This window comes from Mobula hypostoma, chromosome 5, assembly GCF_963921235.1.
Source record: "Mobula hypostoma chromosome 5, sMobHyp1.1, whole genome shotgun sequence".
NCBI lineage: Eukaryota > Metazoa > Chordata > Chondrichthyes > Myliobatiformes > Myliobatidae > Mobula > Mobula hypostoma.
The window spans coordinates 118,031,518-118,052,995 of record NC_086101.1 but is presented as its reverse complement, the minus strand read 5'-3'; the positions used below and the strand labels follow the sequence as shown (position 1 = coordinate 118,052,995).

Genomic DNA, 21,478 nt, shown 5'->3' with positions numbered 1-21,478 from the left:
GGTTGTATGTTTTGACATAGGTATACTTTGATAATAAAACTTACTTTGAACTTTGAACAAAGGAAAGAAACGATAGCTCATTGTAGTCCAAAGAGATCAAAGTGGTCACAGTATGGTGTACTGAGGGGGTGATTAGGGTTGTGCTGGTTGGTTCAGGAACCGACTGGCTGAAGGGAAGTTGCTGTTCCTGAACCTGGCCTCAGCTCCTCTTTGGTGCCAGTTCCCCATCACCCTCAATTCCTCGATCTTTCAAATATTCATCGATTTGCATCTTTAATATATCCAATACGACAGCCTCCACCACCCTGAGGGGACAGAGAATTCCAGAAGTTCAGCACCCTCAGTCAGAAGGCATTACCACACACCTCAGCTACATATGACGAGCCCCTTTATTTGGAACTCTGCCCACTTGTTTGAGACTTTCCCAATAGTGGAAACATCCCAACGTCTCCCCTGTTGCCCCTTGGGATCTTGCATGTTTGAATAAGTCCAGAAAACACAGGAGCAGAATTAGGCCATTTGGCCCATCGTATCTGCTCCGTCATTCCATCATTGCTGATTTTTTATCCCTCCCAACCCAATCTCCAATCTTCTCCCTTTCTCTGACATCCTTACTAATCAAGAACCAGTCTCCGCTTTAAATATACCCAATGACTTAGCCTCCACAGTCATCTGTGGAAATAAATTCCAAATTTTCACCACCCTCTGGCTGAAGAAATTCCTCATCATCTCTGTTCTAAATGGACACCCCTCTAATTTGAAACTGTCTCCTCTGGTCTTAGACTCTCACACCTGAGGAGAGATTCTCTCCGTGTGCGCTCTGCTAGCTTTCAATGAGATCCCCTCCCTCCCTCATTTGTCTAAGCTCCTGTGAGTACAGGCCAAGAGCCCTCAAATGCTCCTCATACATTAACCCTTTCATTCCTGGAATCATTCTCATGAACCCCTCATTGTTCGATGCTTTCCAATGGTCTAGCCTTTCCCAGTGAAACTCCCCTTCAATACAGGTCGCCCCTCATTGTTTGAAGCTCTGCAATCTGTCCAGCCTGTTTCAGTACATGTTTTGACTAATAAGAAGGTTCCCACTTTCCCATTAACTACAGTCTATCTCGAGTCGAATTGTTTCCTTCTCACGGAACTTCAGGGAAGTTGTTGGGAATCAATAGATTTCCTCCTACAAGTGCTGTTCACTTCACCATTCTTCTGAAGAACTGGATGGTTTCCTGTTGAACTAGAGTTAACATTAAACAATATGTCAACATGGGTGTTATTTTTAACAGCTTTTGCTTTTAACACTGGATGTCACAGCTATAATAAAGAATTATGTGAAACTTCTTTTCCCAAGCAGTACTTTTATTAATTGCAAAAATAAACATTGCTTTTCAAATAATACTGTATAAAGGAAAGACAATTCTTTCTTTACATAGATAGAGTAGGCAGCAAACGCCTTTTCCCCAGATAATACTGGAGGACAGGAGAGTCATAGAAAAGTACAGCATAGAAACAGGCCCTTGGGCCCATCTAGTGCATGCCAACCCATTTAAACTGCTTAGTCCCATCGACCTGAATCCGGACCATAGCCTTTCGTATGCCTACTTTCAATGTACCTGTCCAAACTTCTCTTACATTTTGAAATCAAACTCACATGCACCACTTGCGTTGGCAGCACGTTCCACATTCTCACCACCCTCTGAGTGAAGGAGTTTCCCCTCATGTTTCCCTTAAACTTTACATCTTTCACCCTTAAACCATGACCTCTGGTTGTAGACTCACCCAACCTCAGTAGAAAAGGCCCGTTTACACTTACCCTATCTGCACCCCTCATTATTTTGAATATGCCTACCAAATGCCCTCCCAATCTTCCACATTCCAAACAATAAAGTCCTAACCAATTCAATCTTTCCTTATCACTCAGGTCCTCCAGTCCCAGCACCCTTGTAAATTTTCGTTGCACTCTTTCATAGATCCTTCCTGTAGGTAGGTGACCAAACTGCACACAATACTCCAAATTAGGCCTTACCAATGTCTTATACAACTTCAGCATAACATCCCAACTCCAGTACTCAATACATTAATTTATGGAGGCCAATGTACCAAAAGCTTTCTTTATGACCCTCTCTACCTGTGCCACTACTTTCAATGAATTACAGATCCCTTTGTCCCACCACACACCTCAGTGCCCCACTGTTCACTGCATAACACCTATCCTGGTTGGTCCTACTGAAGTGCAATACTCTGCACTTGTCTGCATTAAATTCCATCCACCATTTTGCCAACCACTTTTCCAGCTGCTCCAGGTCCCTCTGCATGCTTCAGTAGTCTTTCTCGCTGTCCAGTACACCCCCAATCTTGATGTCACTTACAAATTTGCTGATCCAGTTAACCACATTATCATCCAGATCATTGATGTAGAGGACAAACGACAAAGGACCCAGCCTAGATCCCTGTGGCACTCCCCTAGTCTTAGACCTCCAGTCAGAAAGGGAACTACCTCAGGCTTCTCCCTCAAAGCCAATGTCTAATCTAACCTTGAATGCCTATCCACCTTCATGACCAATCACCCATGTGGGACTTTGTCAAATTCCTTGATAAAGTCCATGAAGACAGCATCCATTGTTTTGCCTTCTTCTTTAAATCCCATTCCCAGTCATCTATCCTCCAAAAGCCTCCACAGAATTCCACTGTTTCACAACTTTCTACAAGGGGTTCCCAAACACCTCTGTGTTAAACATCTGCTCCCTCATCCCTGTAGCTCTGTCCCCGGTCCAGACCCTTCCACTGGTGAGAAAATCTCCACATGGACCCTGTCACAGCCTCTCAGGATCTGAGATGTTTCGGTAAGCCCCCACCCCCCAATTCTTCTAAACTCAAAGAATATAGATATATCTTCAGTGGCCACTTTATTAGGTAGACCTGTACACCTGCTCATTAATGCAACTATCTAATCAGCCAATCATGTGGCAGCAACTCATAGCATAAAACCATGCTACACGGTCAAGAGATTCAGTTGTTGTTCAGACCAAACATGAGAATGGGGGAAGAAATGTGACTTTAATCATGGAATGATTGCTGGTGCCTGATGGCGTGGTTTGAGTATCTCAGAAACTGCTGATCTTCTGGAATTTTCACACACAACAGTCTCTAGAGTGTACAGAGAATGGAGTGAGAGGCAAAAAAAAAACACAGTGAGAGGCAGGTCTGTGGGAGAAAACGTCTTGTTAATGAGAGAGGTCAGAGGAGAATGGCCAGACTGGTTCAAGCTGATAGGAAGGAAATAACAGCTCAAATAACCACGTTATAACAGTGGTGTGCAGAAGAGTGTCTCTGCATGCACAACATGTTGAATCTACAGTAGCAGAAGACCACGAATATATGCTAACAAAATGACCACTGAGAGTATGCTGTTAGGCTGCATGGGATAGGACAACCGGGGTGGCGGGGTGAAGATACGTCTCTACTAAAGGAGATATCAAATGCTCCTTCCCTCTATTGGCCTGCAGGTCACCTTTAGACAAGGTGTAGCACATGCCTAGCCCCACGATCAGAGTCATGTGAAGCCATGGCAGCATGTGGTGGATGGTCATACGAGCAGCTGGTGCACATCACAAGTCCTGGTTATGCGACCACTAACGCCAGGCAGACAATCTCTGAAGAATATTGATAATGGTTGGGGTCACCTATCTTGTAAAGACACTGCCCAGAAGGCAGCAATGGCAAACCACTTCTGTAGAAAAATTTGCCAATAACAATCATGGTAATGGAAAGGCCATTGATTGGCCATGATGTACGGGATGGCACATAATAGTGACGGTGACAATGACAAAGCAGAAAACACTACAGCACAGTACAGGCCCGATGGGGATTGCGTACAGTGGGAGTGAATGGGAAGGGTTTGGGTCCATGGGGATTGTGCACAGTGGGAGTGAATGGGAAGGGTTTGGGTCTATGGGGATTGTGTACAGTGGGAGTGAATGGGAAGGGTTTGGGTCTATGGGGATTGTGTACAGTGGGAGTGAATGGGAAGGGTTTGGGTCTATGGGGATTGTGGACAATGGGAATGGGATGGGGTTGTGTCTATGGGGATTGTGTACTTTTGAATGAATGGGAAGACATCGATTATATATAAAGCCTGTTTCTCTCAAATGCAGATCTTGACATCTCTGGAGTCAGTATCCAGGGAGTTATTTATAGTTTGCCCTGGTAATTAATGAGTTAAGAACTGCCGTGTTGAGCATATTTGTGGTCTTGAGGAACAATCTCCCAATGATGGTCTTGATGTGAATTTGCATAGCTGGGCTGTAATTCAATCCTATGGCAGCACATTTAACTGAGTGTGGCGATGGGGTGGGAGTGAAGACAGTGCAGGCAAATGAAAAATCATGTTAGCTGGAAACAACGTCCAGCCCACTGCCCTCGAACACAGGCATGGGATCTTCTGATGTAATGGGACAAATCCAAACATCCAGTCTCGGCCTGGACACCAGGACTCGTTCCAAACCACAGAACAATTCCCTCAGATTAGTTTCATTTTTTCTTTTAAGTATTCTGCGTTCATTTTTGATTTTCCATCAGTCACCCCGGCTCATTCAGAAAGGGACTCTCTAACTTGGAAGCAATCACCAGTAGCTTGTTCTAGTCTGAACATGTAGATATCATGGCCAAGGAAGATCACCAACTCCTCAACTTCGTCAGGAGTCTAAATAATATCCCGTTGACCAAGTTTTGTTGGTGCACCATAGATAGCAGCCTATCTGGATGTATCTAGGTCTGGTATGGCAACTGCTCTGCCCATGAATGCAAGCAACTACAGAGAGTTGTGAGCACAGCCTAGAAAATCACGGAAACCAGCCTCTCCTCCTTGGACTCTGTCTGTACTTCTGTCCCTTCAGTAAGGGGGAGAAGAGGGAAATCTTTCACACAATAGTGCTCTGTGCAACACTCTGCATCCCAGGTCCTCAGTGTAAAAGGGGAGTTTTACTTGGTCTTTAACCCATGCTACCTCTGCCCTGGGCATGTCTGATGGGATTGTACAGAAGTAACTTTACTGTCTCCCGTCCCAGACATTCTCTCTTCTCTCGCCACTTTCATCAGGCAGGAGATACAAAAGCCTGAAAGCACATGCCAGCAGACTCAGGAACACCTTCTACCTCACTGTTATAAGACTATTGAATGGTCCAGTATGCATTTGATTCTGGTCAATTGGGCCATCGGTTAATCGGGCAGCCACTTATTTGGGACAACTCTTAAAGAACAAAAACTGATCAAGAAAATAGCTGGGATCCCCTTTGTTTACTTGGGACAAGTGGGACAGGAAACTTTCTAAACAGGTTCTCACTAGTGTCAGCTGTGAGTGTTTATGTGGCCATTAGACACTACACTGTGTTTAGAGCAAATAATTTTTAATGACGTCAGTTGTGTACGTTTGTGTTCAAAAAGCAGTGATATTTATCACTGGTAGTTGGCGAGATATAAGCAGTAGCATAATTAAAAACTTCAGAATGGTTGTGAATATTGGTAGTTTGGGTTAAGGCGTTTGATGTCGCGAGTGTTTTGCGAACACCACAACATAATTCAAAAGTGTTTTGCTCACTAAGGTTTCAAGCATTCAGGTTTGGAGATGCCAGAATCAGCTGGGAGTGAAGAATGGAACGATTTCACTACTTCAACAAGTTAGGGACTATGAAGAATTTGAAGTTATTGACAATCATCTTGAATGTTACAAAGAAAATGAAGATTTGGAGGATGAAGGCAGCCCATTATCTGCTCTATGTGTTGGTGCTGATTTTGTTCATTGCATACACTGGATGAATTCCTCTGTCGATAACTATTAAGAACTAATACACAGTTTTATAGCACTGTAGTAACAATGGTAGCGTTCTAATTTGTTCTGTGTTTCATTTAAATACATAATTTGTTACTCAGTTTCTTTTTTATATACCTTTTTAACTATTTCCATGAAACTGACTAATTGGGGCAGCCGTTTAAGTGGGCCAAAATGTCCTGATCCTGACATGTCCCTGTTATGAGGAAGCAAGTTCATGGGTTTGGCAAGTGAGACAGAAGACACTGATTACGGATGAACACATTAACCATTTATTTACAAACAATAAAACATTTGACCAAACATCTAAGCCACAATAAGTTACACAGACTATGACACTAAACATTCAGTAACACTTCAAACTTAACAGGTACCTCGTTACGTAAGTCTCCCTAAGGTACACAACTGCAAAACCAAACATTCAACAAACCGATACTCAGCGTGGGCCCTCCTATATCTCCAGCATTTTCCCATTGGTTCTTCAGCACTGGTCGCAGTCTCAGTGTTAAAAGGAGCCCCTGGAGACAAAGGAAAGAGTGCGAGTCTCTCGCAGTGCTATTCTTAAAGAACTTTGGCACCAGAAAACAGATTCCGGTGCCATGGTACACACAAGGCAACCAATGGGAAAGAGTTGCTACGTCCTTTCAATGAGCCAATCGATGACCGGCACAGTGGAAGCGACTTTTGACTGACAAGTAAACTAACCCTTCACATCACAGTCCCAATTAACCAGAATCCAGTGTATTCCCAAATATGAGTAGATGGACACTTGACATGGCCCTTGCATCTTATTGCCTGCTTATGCTGCACTTTCTCTGTAACTGTTAACACTTTATTCTGCATTCTATACTGTTTTTCCCTTGTATAACTCGATGTCCTGGGGTGGAGAAATGATCTCTATGGATGGCATGCAAAACAAAGTTTTTCACTGCAGCTTGATGCGCGTGACAGTAATTTACCAATTTGCCAAATGAACAGGAATAGAGGTTCTCTAGGTTAGGAATGAATGGGGATGGGTTGGGTCAATTTTGGATTTAATCTGTAGGGGAAGGAGTATGGTCCATGGGTTTTATATAGAGTGGGAATGAATGGGAAGGCGTTTGAAGCACCTGGGGTTGCCCCATCAATGGTAGGAATTCTAACTGACTGCATTAATGTCTGGTATGGGGGTCGGGGGGGGGGATGTGGCCAATGCACAGGGTAGAAATCAGCTGCAGAAAGTTGTAAACTCAGTCAGCTCCATCATGGGCACTAGCCCCAATATCCAGGACATCGTCAAGGAGTAATGCCTCAACAAGACGACATCCATCACCCGGGAGCCCCCATCACCCAGACAAACCTTCTTCTCATTGCTACCATCAGGGAAGAGATACATGAGCCTGAAGATTACACAGTCAATGATTCAGGAACTGCTTCTTGCCCTCTGCTATCCGAATTCTGAATCGTCAATGAGCACGGTACGTTATCCAGCACTTTCTTTCCCTTTTTGCTCGAGTTATTTAATTTAACTTTGCAATTTTTAATCTGAATTTACAGTGAGTACTCACTGGAATTCAGAAGAATGAAAGGGGATCTCATTGAAATCTATTGAATGTTGAAAGGCCTTGATAGAGTGGATGTGGAGAGGATGTTTCCTGTGGTGGGGGAGTCTAAGACCAGAGGACATAGCCTCAGAATAGAGAAACATCCATTTAGAATGGAGATGAGGAGGAACTTTAGCCAGAGAGTGGTGAATCTGTGAAATTAAGGCAGTGGTTGATAGATTCTTCATTCTTGGTCAGGGCAGGAAGGGATATGGGGTGAAGGCAGGAGATTGGGGCTGAGAGGAAAATTGGATCAGACTATAAGGTCATAAGGTATAGGAGCAGAATTAGGCCATTTGGCCCATCATCTGCTCCGCCAATTCATCATGCTGATCCAATTTTCCTCTCAGCCCCAATCTTCTAAAAGGATGCTCCATTATTCTGAGGCTGAGTTCTCTGGTCTTAGACTCTCCCACCACAGGAAACATTGTCTCCACATCCACTCTATCAAAGCCTTTTACCATTCAATAGATTTCAATGAGATCCCCCCTCATTCGTCTGATTTCTAGTGAAAATAGGCCCAGAGCCATCAAATGCTCTTCATATGACAAGCCATTCAATCCTGAATCATTTTTGTGAACCTACTTTGAACCGTCTCCAGATTCAGCACATCCTTTCTAAGACAAGGGGTCCAAAACTATTCACAATACTCCAAATGAGGCCTCACCAGTGCTTTATGAAGTATCAACATTACATCCTTGCTTTTTATATTCTAGTCCTCTTGAAATGAATGCTAACATCACATTTGCCTTGCTCATCAAAGGTACAACCTGCAAATTAACCTTTCAGGAATTTTGCACAAGGACTCCCAAATCCCTTTGCATCTCAGTTTTTTTTTATTTCTCTCCATTTAGAAAATAGTCAACCCTTTCATTTCTTCTACCAAAGTGCATGACCATACACTTCCTGACACTATATTCCATCTGCCATTTCTTTGCCCATTCCCCTAATCTGTCTAAGTTCTTCTATAGCTTCTCTACTTCCATAAGACTACCTGCCCTCCACCTACCTTCATATCATGGGCAAACTTTGCAACAAAGCCATCAATTCCATCATCCGAATCAATGACATATAATGTAAAAAAATTTGGTCCCAACATAGACCCCTGTGGAACACCACTGGTCACCGGCAGCCAGGCCCTCTATTCCCACTTTTTGCCTCCTGTCAATCAGTCACTGGTTTATCCATGCTAGAACCTCTCCTGTAATACCATGGACTTGTAACTTGTTAAACAGGCTCATATGTGGCATCTTATCAAAGGCCTTCTGAAAATCCAAGCACACAACATCAACCAATTCTCCTTTGTCTATCCCTCTTGTTATTTCTTCAAAGATTCCCGACAGATTTGTCAGGCAAGATTTTCCCTTGAGGAAACCATGCTGGCTATGGTCTTTTTATCATGTGCCTCCAAGTACCCTGAGACCTCATCCTTAATAATCAACTCCAACATCTTCCCAACCACTGAGGTCAGACTGACAGACCTATAGTTTCCTATTTTATTGATTTGCTGAGTATGCCTGCAGGAAAATGAAATGAATCTCAGGGTTGTATATGGGGACATTTATGTACTTGGATAATAAAATTTACTTGAAAATAGAAAATAGATTGTCAAATCAAGACTCCACCTTATTGTAGAAAATGTTCATTTGACCCTCACAGATGAGTTCATCCAGCAGTTGCTGTCTTTTCACCATGTTTGAAGCCACAGTTTCAGCAAACTGGCCTGGTGCCTCATTCCAGTGTCTGTTTGCCCACAAACAAGACCTACATGCACATTTGTTTGTGGTTCAGAAGGCCCTCATGTACCTGTGATACAATTTGTTCAAAATATGTTTATACAGACAACAGAGCAGGCAGAATCATGCCTCCAAACTCTATGATCCTCAAAAGTCATTTTCCAATATTACCTTTTCTTTCAATAATTTAGTTATAGAATTGTAGCAGATTGTAGCAGTCACAGACTCTTTCGATTTTGTGTTTTATATTCTGTGTGTTTTATTCATTTTCTTTTGTTCCATTCATGCAATTTCCTTTGTTTGTGTGTGGTGCATTGGGGTTTTGACATTTTTAGAAACATAGAAAGCCTACAGCACAATACAGGCCTTTCAGCCCACAAAGCTGTGCCAAACATGTCCTCACCTGAGAAATTACCTAAGGTTGCCTATAGTCCTCTATTTTTCTGAACTCTATGTACCTGTCCAGGAGTCTCTTAAAAGACCCTATTGTATCCACCTCCACCACCATCGCTGGCAGCCCATTCCACGCATTCACCACTCTGCGTGAAAAACTTACCCCTGACGTCTCCTCTGTACCTACTTCCAAGCACCTTAAAGCTGTGCCCTCTCGTGCTGGCCATTTCAGCCCTGAGAAAAAGCCTCTGACTATCCACACGATCAATGCCTCTCATCATCTTATACACCTCTATCAGGTCACCTCTCATCCTCCGTCGCTCCAAGGAAAAGAGGCCAAGTTCACTCAACCAACCTTTGGGTTCTATGATGTTGCTTTGCTTTGTGGCTGTCTGTGGGGAGAGTTGTATGCTGCATGTAGACTTTGATAATAAATGGGGAGGATGTATGTCCTCCTTACAGAGGCGCCCGGGATTGAACTCTGAACTCTGTTGCCCAGAGCTGTAATAGCGTCACGTTGACCACTATGCTCCTTCAAGAGAATCACAACCTAGGCATGACTTGAAGGCTTGTGTGCGTCAATGACCTGGAAAGGTATGTTGGCTGCAGTCAGGGCTTTAGGCTTTGGCCTTTGGTAGGGTCACTCATGCCAAACAGGTCAAAGGTTAGAGGCCAGATTAAGAATGATCCATCGGTCCCCCAGGTCTGGGGGTTCAGCTCAGTGCTAACAACCCTGACTGGCAAAACAGAATTGTTATGCAAACAGCAATGAGGAATCCTTCTACATCTGAGTGTGACGGTATTCCTGAGTCTCCACCCGGGACCTGTATGACTGACAGTAGTGAAAACCGAGAGGAAGCTACTGACAGGCAGACAATAACGTCTTCTTGAGCTTCTACCCAGGACTTGTGTGACTGACAGTAGTGAAAACTGTGATGAAGGAAGTCCTGAACACTGCCAGAGATGGAGAACTTTCACGGCAGCCCTAAACGCCAGCGGCGTAACGGGCGATGAGTAAGGAATCGCCACACTGCCCTGTGCCTCTCTTTATCTAGCCTGTGTCGTGTACGTTCCCTGACGGGGCAGCGTTTCCCTGCAACTCCGCAGGTCACCAATGGTTTCAAGGTTTTAATAATATTAAGGTAATTTGTGATGCACACGCGTAGCGCCAGGGGCTGGAATCGTACCCGGGCCTCCAGGGGCCTCGCTGTGCCTCGGTGGCTCTCCCCAGTTTCTCGGAGTCCTGGTCAAGTGGGAATCGATTCTTACACCTCTTGTAATGATCATAGTATTGGAGGAGAATCATCTCAACCTAGAAGATCACTGCTGGGAACCTCAGCATCTCAGTTCACTGTCTTCACTTGCTCCTGACACGGGGTGTTTGCTTGCAGCCGCTTACGCGTGGGAGGGGGGAGCTGGGCGGAGGGGGGGGACTTTGGGGTTCTAACATTTAACTGTCATTCGATCTTTGGGGGCACTCCTCTGTTTTCGTGGATGGTTGTGAAGAAAAAGCATTTCAGGATGTATATTGTATACATTTCTCTGACATTAAATGTACCTTTGAAACCTTTGAATCTTTGACACACAGATACTACTACAGCACAGTACGGGCCCTTTAGCTCAATCTAACTCTTCCCTCCCTCGAGGCCCTCCAGTTTTCTATCATCCATGTGCCTGTTTCTTAAATGCCCCTAATGTATCTGCCTCTACCACCACCCCTGGCAGGGCCTTCCATATACCAGCCTTCTCTGTGCAAATAACTTAGTTCTGACATCCCCCCCCACCCCACCAACTATACTTTCCCATCGACCTGCACCAGAACCAATGCCTTCCAAACCCCATCCGTCCATGTACCTATCCAAACTTAAATGTTGCGATTGAACCTGCATCCACCACTTCTGCTGACAGCTCATTCCACACTTGCACCACCATCCTGTGAGTGGTGAACATATCCCTCAGGTGCCTCTTAGCCAGGGGGTGGAATTCATTGCCATGGATGGGCTTAGAGATGAAGGTTGATAGGTTCTTGATCAATCAGGGCATCAAAGGTTATGGGGAGAAGGCAGGAGAATGGGGTTGAGAGGGATAATATGTCAGATGTGATGAAATGGTGCAGCAGACTCGATGGGCTGAATGGCCTAATTCAGCTCCTATGTCTTATGGTCTTCACCTTTCATCCTAAACTTACCATGCCCATTCCTAATCTCACCCAATCTCTCGGGGAAATGCCTGCATGTTTACACCCCATAATTTTGTATATCTCTGTCAAATCTCTCCTCATTCGCCTCAGCTCCAGGTAATAACCTTTTCAATCTTTCCCCATAACTCGGGTCTCCGGCAATGTCCCTGTAAACTTTCCCCGTACTCTTTCCAGACTATTGTAGGAGCCCAGCTTTGACCAATAAAACACGGAGGCACTTTAACAAACTCCCACAGCCCCCAAGGACCGGAAACATCTGGCCCAGATGAGGTAGCTGACCGAGTACTGAAGATCTGTGCTAACAAACTGGCTGAAGTGTTCACTGATATTTTTAACTCCTCCCTTCTGCAGTCAGACATACCCACTCGCTTCAAGCAGGCTTCCATTACACCGGTGCCCAAGAAGAACGTGGTGACCTGCCTCAGTGACTGTCGTCCAATAGCACTGACATCCACCGTGATGAAGTGCTTTGAGAGGTTGGTGATGAAACATATCAACTCCCTCCCGAGTGGTGCCTTGGGTCCGCTCCAGGTTACCTGCTGGAGCAACAGGTCCACAGCAGATGCCATTTTATTGGTCTCTTCACTCAACCCTGCAATGGATGGACAGTGAAGATGCATACATCAGGATGCTTTTTATCAGCTACAGCTCAGCATTCAATACTATCATCCCCTCAAAAGTAATCAATAAGCTTCAAGACCTTGGTCTCAATACCCCCTCGTGCAACTGGATCCCCGATGTCCTCACTTGCCGACCCCGGTCAGTTCAGACTGGCAACGACCCCTCCTCCACGATGCCCATCAGCACAGGTGAACGACAGGGATGTGTGCTTAGACCCCTGCTCTGCTCGCTTTACACTTGCGACTGTGTGGCTAAGCACAGCTCCAGTGCCATGTTCAAATTTGTCGTAGGCTGAATCAAAGGTGGTGATGAATCAGCATTTAGGAGGGAGATTGAAAATCTGGTTGAGTGGTACCATAACAACAATCTCTCACTCAATATCAGCAAAACCGAAGAGCTGATTAGTGACTTCAGGAGGAGGAAAGCACAAGTCGTGTGTTATTCTGCTGAGCATCGTGGGCATGCTGCGTTAGTGCTGGAATGGGTGACAACACCCGCGGGCTGCCCCCACCACGTAACACCCGCGGGCTGCCCCCACCACGCAACACCCGCGGGCTGCCCCCACCACGTAACACCCGCGGGCTGCCCCCACCACGCAACACCCGCGGGCTGCCCCCACCACGTAACACCCGCGGGCTGCCCCCAGCACACAACACCCGCGGGCTGCCCCCAGCACACAAAACCCGCGGGCTGCCCCCAGCACACAACACCCGCGGGCTGCCCCCACCACGCAACACCCGCGGGCTGCCCCCAGCACACAAAACCCGCGGGCTGCCCCCACCACGCAACACCCGCGGGCTGCCCCCAGCACACAAAACCCGCGGGCTGCCCCCAGCACACAACACCCGCGGGCTGCCCCCACCACGCAACACCCGCGGGCTGCCCCCAGCACACAAAACCCGCGGGCTGCCCCCAGCACACAACACCCGCGGGCTGCCCCCACCACGCAACACCCGCGGGCTGCCCCCACCACGTAACACCCGCGGGCTGCCCCCACCACGCAACACCCGCGGGCTGCCCCCACCACGTAACACCCGCGGGCTGCCCCCAGCACACAACACCCGCGGGCTGCCCCCAGCACACAAAACCCGCGGGCTGCCCCCAGCACACAACACCCGCGGGCTGCCCCCACCACGCAACACCCGCGGGCTGCCCCCAGCACACAAAACCCGCGGGCTGCCCCCACCACGCAACACCCGCGGGCTGCCCCCAGCACACAAAACCCGCGGGCTGCCCCCAGCACACAACACCCGCGGGCTGCCCCCACCACGCAACACCCGCGGGCTGCCCCCAGCACACAAAACCCGCGGGCTGCCCCCAGCACACAACACCCGCGGGCTGCCCCCAGCACGCAACACCCGCGGGCTGCCCCCACCACGTAACACCCGCGGGCTGCCCCCAGCACGCAACACCCGCGGGCTGCCCCCACCACGCAACACCCGCGGGCTGCCCCCACCACGCAACACCCGCGGGCTGCCCCCAGCACACAACACCCGCGGGCTGCCCCCAGCACGCAACACCCGCGGGCTGCCCCCACCACGTAACACCCGCGGGCTGCCCCCAGCACGCAACACCCGCGGGCTGCCCCCAGCACACAACACCCGCGGGCTGCCCCCACCACGTAACACCCGCGGGCTGCCCCCAGCACGCAACACCCGCGGGCTGCCCCCACCACATCCGAGGATGGTATCAGCTGTTAATGTACACGGCACATTTCGCTGTTTGTTTGAATGCACATGAGCAATTTCATTCCGAGTTTGGGGAGGTTTGATTAGTCACAAACTTCTACAGACGTACCATGGAGAACATTCTACCTGGCTGCATCACCGTCTGGTATGGTGGGGTGGGGGGCGGAGGGGTGGGGGCTATTGCACAGAATCACAGTAAGCTGCAGAGAGTTGTCAACTCAGTCAGCTCCAGCATGGGCACCAGCCTCTGTAGTATCCAGGGCATCTTCAAGCAGCGCTGCCTCAGAAAGGTGGCATCCATCATTAAGGACCCCCATCACCCAGGAAATGCCCTCTTCTCATTGCTACCATCAGGGAGGAGGTACAGGAGCCTGAAACCACACACTCAGTGATTCAGGAACAGCTTCTTCCCTTCTGCTGTCCAATTTCTGAATGGACATTGAACCCATGAACACAATCTCACTACTTCCTCTCTCTCTTTTAGTGCTACTTATTTAACTATTTAATATATATACTTACTGTAATTCAGTTTTTCTCTGTTATCATGTACTGCATTGTACTGCTGTTGCAAAGACAACAAATTTCATGACACATGCCGGTAATATTAAACTTGATGCTTATTCTGATTCAGATTCTGACATGATAAATACACAGAATCCAAGTCTGAATCTAAAATATATATAACCAGATAACAATTACAGCACGGAAACAGGCCATCTCGGCCCTTCTAGTCCGTGCCGAACTCTTACTCTCTCCTAGTCCCACTGACCTGCACTCAGCCCATAACCCTCCAGTCCTCTCCTGTCCATATATCTATCCAATTTAACTTTAATCGACAACATCGAACCCGCCTCAACCACTTCTGCTGGAAGCTCGTTTCACACAGCTACCACTCTCTGAGTAAAGAAGTTCCCCCTCATGTTACCCCTAAACTTTTGCCCTTTAACTCTCGATGCATGTCCTCTTGTTTGAATCTCCCCCACTCTCAATGGAAAATGGAAAATAGTGGCTGAGCAATAGATTATGTTGAAGACACAAATGCAAGAAGCAGAACCATTCTACAATCCTTTATGGAGCAGAAGCACACCAGGAAATTTGAGCCAGTCATGGTAAATTCAGGCATTTCAAATAGGATTAGACCCAAACAGGAAGCTTCTGTAGTCGCGGGGGAAAAGTAGCAGGTCTGGGAACTGGGAGCGGTTTCAAATTCGGCAAAAAAAAGGTCAAGAGAAGAAACACAGAATACGGGATTAACCTTCCATAGACTGTGAAATCTCCTGCAAAGTGCAAAAACAGATGGAGAAAAATGCATGGCCTGAAACAGGGGTAGTTTGAACATAGAGTGGTGCAGGAACAGACCCTTCAGTGCACAATATATATAGCTAAGGTGCCTAAAACTTTTGCACAGTATTGTATTTGTCAATGTGGAGCGGAGAGCAAGTCTGTAAATCTGGGGGGAGCAAAGGATGTTCGGAATGGAGTGGCAGGGGTTTGGGACGGGTGGCAGAGAAGGTGTGCCAGGGGTAAGAGGTGGCACAGGGGTAGACACGACCAGTCCTGAGACAACGAAGTCATTTGAATCCAAGCAATTGGTTTATGGATCATTACAGGATGTCTCTCTGGCGCTTCCCACTCCCTTCCCCTTTTCCCAACCATGATTCCCCTCTCCCTGCCCGCTTCCCACTCTCAGTCCACAATAGAGACCCCTATCAGAATCAGGTTTATCATCACTCACGTATGTCATGAAACTTGTTTGTTTTGTGGCAGCAGTACAGTGCAATATATAAAGTTACTACAGTACTGTGCAAAAATCTTAGGTAGCCCAGCAATATATATGTGCCTGAGACTTTCGCACAGTATTGTACATGGAGACTTGTGATTAAATGCCTAATTTAACTAATCCTTTCTGGCTTCAGAAGGTCCATATCCCTCCATTCTCCACACATCTACGTGTCCACCTGACAGCCCCTCTTGTACGTGCCTCTACCACCAAGCAGCATTCTCCGTGTAAAATCCCTGGCCCCGTACATGTCTCTCACTTTAACTGCATACCCTGTACAACACAGAGCAGAGCACAGTACAGGCCCTTCAGCCCACAATGTTGTGCAAACCCTTTAACCTACTCCAAGATCAATCTCAGCACTCCTTCTCACATTCCTCCACTGTTCTGTAGTCTTAGGTATTTCAAACTCAGGGCAAGATACTGGCCGTCTTAGGTATTTCAGCCCCGGAGCAAGATACTGGCTGTCTACTCTATCTATGTCTCTCATGATCTTTTTAAATCTCACAATCAGAATCAGTTTTATTATTATTGACAAACACTCAGTGGCCACTTTATTAGGTACGTCCTGTCCATGGCCTTCTACCACTTTAGGGGTTGACGTGTTGTGTGCTCAGAGGTGCTCTTCTGCACACCTTTGTTGTAACACGTGGCTGTCACCATCCTGTCAGTTTGAACCAGTCTGCCTTCTCCTCTGACCTCTCTCACTAACAAGGCATTTTCACCCACAGAACTGCCACTCAGCGGATGTTGTTTGTTTATCACACCATTCTCTGTAAGCTCTGGAGACTGCTGTGTGTGAAAATCTCAGGAGATCTGCAGTTTCTGAGATGCTCAAGCCACCCCATCTGGCACCAACAATCATTCCATGGTCAAAGTAATTTCTTCTCCGTTTTGATGTTTGATCGGAACAACAACTGAACCTGTTCACCATGTCTCCATGCTTTTATACCTTGAGTTGCTGCCACATGATTGGCTGATTAGATATTTGCATTAACGAGGTGTACAGGTGTACCTCATAAAGTGGCCACTGAGTGTACGTTGTGAAATTTGTTGCTTTGTATCAGCAGTACAGTGCAATACATAAATAAAACACTATAACTTACAATAAGAATTTATAAACATAAATAAATAAATAGACAAATAGTGAAAATAAATAGTAAGAAGTGAGTTACTCTTCATGGGTTCAGAAATTTAATGGCGGAGGGGAAGAAGCTGTTCCTAAATCACTGAGTATGTCTTCAAGGTCCTGGACCTCCTCCCTGATGGTAGCTCTGGATGGTAATGGCCCTTCATGATGGATTCTGCCTTTTTGAGGCATCATCTTTAGAAGATGCCCTCGATGCTGGGGAGGCCAGTGCCCATGATGGAGCTGGCTGAGTTTACAACTCCCTGAGGCTTTTCTTGATCCTGTGCAGTGGCCTCTTGCTCACCAAATGCAGATGCAACCAGTTAGAATGCTCTCCACCAAACATCTGCAGAAATGATGAAGGGTCTCGGCCTGAAACGCTGACTGTTTATTAATTTCCATAGATACTGCCTGACCTCCTGAGTTCCTCCTACGTTTTGTGAGTGTGTTGCCTTGGATTTCCAGCATCTGCAGATTTTCTTGTATCTGTAGATATTTGCCGGAGTCTCTGGTTACATACCAAATCCCTTCAAGCTCAAACTGCACTATCAGGTCTGCTCTCAAGCTCTGCTGCTTGGGAGAAATTGACAAGGTAAGAGAATGTTGGACCATTCTTATCGACCTGACATCTGCCCCAACACTCAGACACTGGCTGAGAGGGAGACCTTTCTTTTCCTCCTTTTCCTCCACCTGTCTTATCTACCTGTGCATCGCTGGGACGGTCCCAGTTGACCCTCCCAATCCATCCTGGGAATGCAGTTTTGGAATTCTGCTCCCACCTGCTAAGGGTCTCCAGTAACTCACAAGAAGTTTAAAGGTGTTCAGCGAGAAAACAGGAACAGGTCACACCTTCTCTCCAGTGCCCTTCCACCAGCTCGCTGGGTTTATAATGGATGGTGTGGGGGTTTGCTCATCAGATCGTGGGGTCCAAGTCATTGCTCTCCGAAAGTGACAACACAGGTGGACAGGATGGTGAAGAAGGCGTATGGCATGCATGCGGTCATTGGTTGAGCAGTGAGTGTAAGAGTGGGGAAGTCATGTTGCAATTGTATAAGATTTTGGTTAGAATATAGAAAATTGAGGGGAGATTTGATAGAGGTATACAAAAATTATAAGGGGTATAGATAGGGTAAGTGCAAGCAGTCTTTTTTCACTGAGGTTGTGTGTGACTACAACTAGAGGTCATGGGTTGAGGGTGAAAGGTGACAAGTTTAAGGGGAAATGGTGGATACGAGCTTGATTTCAGTAGTTAAGGGAAGTTTGTATAGATACATAGATGGGAGGGCTATGGTCCCAGTGCAGGTTGAGAGGAGAGGCAGTTTCAATGTTTTTGGCATGGACTAGATGGGTGAAGGGCCTGTTTCTGAGCTGTACCTCTATGATTCTATCTGGAGTATTGTGTGCAGTTATCATTGTCCCATTACAGGAGGAATGTGGAGGCTTTGGAGAAGGGGCAGTGAGAATAAGAGTCATGTTGTGTTGGTGTACCAAAGAGTAAGATCCAGTAATGAAATGTAGAAGAGTACAGCACAGTATGGGCCTTACGACCCTTAATGTTGTGCTCAGCCATATAAACCTACTCCATGATCAAACTACCTTCTCCCTCCTACACACCCCATAAGCCTTCATTTTTCTTTCATCCACGTACCTGTCCAAATCACTTAAATCTCCCAATGTATCTGCTTGGCAGGGTGGAGATACATCTCTACTTAAGCGGGTGTAAGACATTCATTCCCTCCGTTAGACAGCAGGTCACCCTTGGGCAAGGTGTGGAACTTGCTTAGTCCCCTCCCCACCCCCGATCAGGGTCACATGAAGCCATGGGAGCAGGTGGTGGATGGTCATACGAGCAGCTGGTACATGTCACAAATCCTGGTTATGTGACCACTGACGCCAGGCAGACAATCTCTGAAGAGTATTGATAATGGCTGGGGTCACCCGCCTTGTAAAGACACTGCCCAGGAGAAGGCAATGGCAAACCACTTCTGTAGAAAAATTTGCCAAGAGCAATCACGGTCAATAGACCACGATCACCCACGTCATAAGACATGGCACATAATGATGACGATGATGATGAATGCAATAGCCCCCTACCACCATCTCAAGCAGTGCATTCCAGGCACTCACCACTCTGTGTAAAATAGCTACCTCTGACATCGCTCATAAACCTTCCCCCTCTCAAAGGATATCCTTTGGTAATAGCCATTGATTCCTCTTCTCCTTAGGTCCCAGCAGAGCATTGGCCATCGATGGCCTTCCGTCTCCATCGTCCTCTGAAGTTGACGGAATGGTTGGAATCTGTCAACGCTTCTGCAATCTACTGTACTGGAGATTGGCCTGTACAACTTCACCAGAGGCCTGTTGACTGTCCTTACCCGTTTCCACCTCTCATCACCGTGACGTAGGGTTGGGCTTTGAGATCCTACCCTGTGGAGAAAGGTGCCGTCTATGCCCCTTTTGTCACGACTAAGCACTTTACAGCAGCCAATAAATCTGCCTTCTGGATAAGGGAGTAGGCCTGTTGTGCATTTTTGCCCAGCCAGAGTTTCACTGAACATGTAGTTGAGGAACGTAGAACTCGGGTAAATCAAGGAATGGCTGGAGGGACAACTGAGATCAGTATCAGTCGAAACAACGCGGCCACAGAACCGAAAATCTGTGATTACAAAACAGCCATTGTTGCTAACATTAACAATATGTAATTGTGTGTAGCCTCCAGGAGGACCACAACCTTGTTGTAGGGTTTGGAGTTTGCTTGTCTCAATAACATGGAGAGCGATGTTGGCTGGAGTCAGGGCTTTATGCTTTGGCTCTTGGTTGAGTCACCCATGTCAAACAGGTCAAAGGGTAGAAGCCAGACTAAGTATGGTCCACCGGCCCTCCAGTTTGGGGCTTCAGCTCAGGGCCAACAACCCTGACAGGTCAAACAAAAATGCTACAAAACAGCAATGTATAATCCTATATCTTTTGTAACAGCACGGACAGACAGAGCACCTTCATTGCTGCCCCAAACTCCAGCTTTATAATGGGCATGGGCAGTAAGAAAGGAATTGTGTGTAGGGTTGGCACAATGACGCAGTGGGTGGGCACCAGGGACCCAGGTTCGACCCTGACCTTTGGCAGTGTCTGTGTGCGTGTGTGTGTGCGTGCGTGTGTGTGTGTGCGTGTGTGTGTGTGTGTGTGTGTGTGTGTGTGTGTGTGTGTGTGTGTGTGTGTGTGTGTGTGTGTGTGTGTGTGTGTGTGTGTGTGTGTGCATTTGTGTGTGTGTGTGTGTGTGTGTGAGAAACAGGTTTTTCGGCCCATCTAGTTAATGCTGAACTGTTATTCTGCCTAGCACCCAGACCATAGCCCTCCATCCATGTACTTAGCCATATTTCTCTTAAATGTTGAAACCAATCCCACATACTCCACTTCTGCTGGCAGCTCATTCCACACTCTCACCACCCTCTGAGTGAAGAAGCTCTCATTGAGGTTCCTGCTGTTTCCTTTAGCAGAGGAGTCTAGGCGCAGTCCCGCCTCAGAATAGGACGTCCCTTTAGAACAGAGATGAGGAGGAATTTCTTTAGCCAGAGGCTGGTGAACATTGGGTATATTTATAGTGGAGGTTGATAGGTTTGTGATTAGTCAGGGCGTCAAAGGTTTTAGGGAGAAGGCAGAAGAATGGGGTTGAGAGGGAGAATAAATTAGCCATGATGGAATGGCAGAGCAGACTTGATGGGCTGAATGGCCTATTTCTACTATATCTTATGTTCTTATACTCGTTGTGATATCATATAATTCTACCGAATCTTCACACATTCTCCGATGCTTCAGGGAATAAAATTTAACCCTCCTATATAATTCAGGTAATAGAAACAGGCCCTTTGGCCCATCTAGTCCATGCCAAACCATTTAAGCTACCTATTCCCATCGCTCTGCACCAGGACCATAGCCCTCCATACCCCTACCATCCATGTACCCATCCAAACTTCCCATAAACGTTGAAATCCCACTTGCATGCACCACTTATGCTGGCAGCTCATTCCACACTCTCGCGACCTTCTGAGTGAAGAAGTTTCCCCTCATTTTCCCCTTAAACTTTTCACCTTTCACCCTTAGCCTATGACCTCTAGTTGCAGTCCCAGCCAACCTTAGTGGAAAAAAACCTGCTTACATTTACCCTATCTATACCCTCATAATTCTACATACCTCTATCAAATCTTCCCTCAATCTTCTATGTTCTGAGGAATAAAGTCCTAACCTTTTCAATTTTTCCATATAACTCAAGTTGTCAAGACCCTTGCTGACACATACAGAGGTGTCGAACTCTGAAACAGGTGTAGGGGCATCAGTGTTTCATCATCTTTGGTAAAAGAACCGAGGGAAGAGGGGGGAGAGGAGGGGAAATACTTTTGCTTCACTTGTTTTTGTTGTAATCTGATGACAGAAACAGCACTGACGACAGAACTAGCTCAGTCCTGTGTCCCCATTCCATCCTGTTTCAGACGGTGTGAGGGTGCTGGCTCTAGCTGTGCCCCAACGGCTGGA

The 21,478-nt window shown here is 46.8% G+C and overlaps 1 long non-coding RNA gene across 1 annotated transcript in view; it reads right to left on the bottom strand.

Annotated features, from left to right (window-relative positions):
- Positions 1–14,447, bottom strand: part of LOC134346271 (uncharacterized) — a 15,225-nt gene extending 778 nt beyond the window's left edge. Inside the window, exons 1-3 of the long non-coding RNA XR_010017888.1 lie at positions 14,152–14,447; positions 12,095–12,325; positions 1–305 (exon numbers count right to left, since the gene is read on the bottom strand). The exon at positions 1–305 is cut by the window's left edge and continues 778 nt beyond it. This is a non-coding gene — a long non-coding RNA (uncharacterized LOC134346271). The remainder of the gene's footprint in view (positions 306–12,094; positions 12,326–14,151) is intronic.
- Between the last annotated feature and the right edge of the window lie 7,031 nt (positions 14,448–21,478).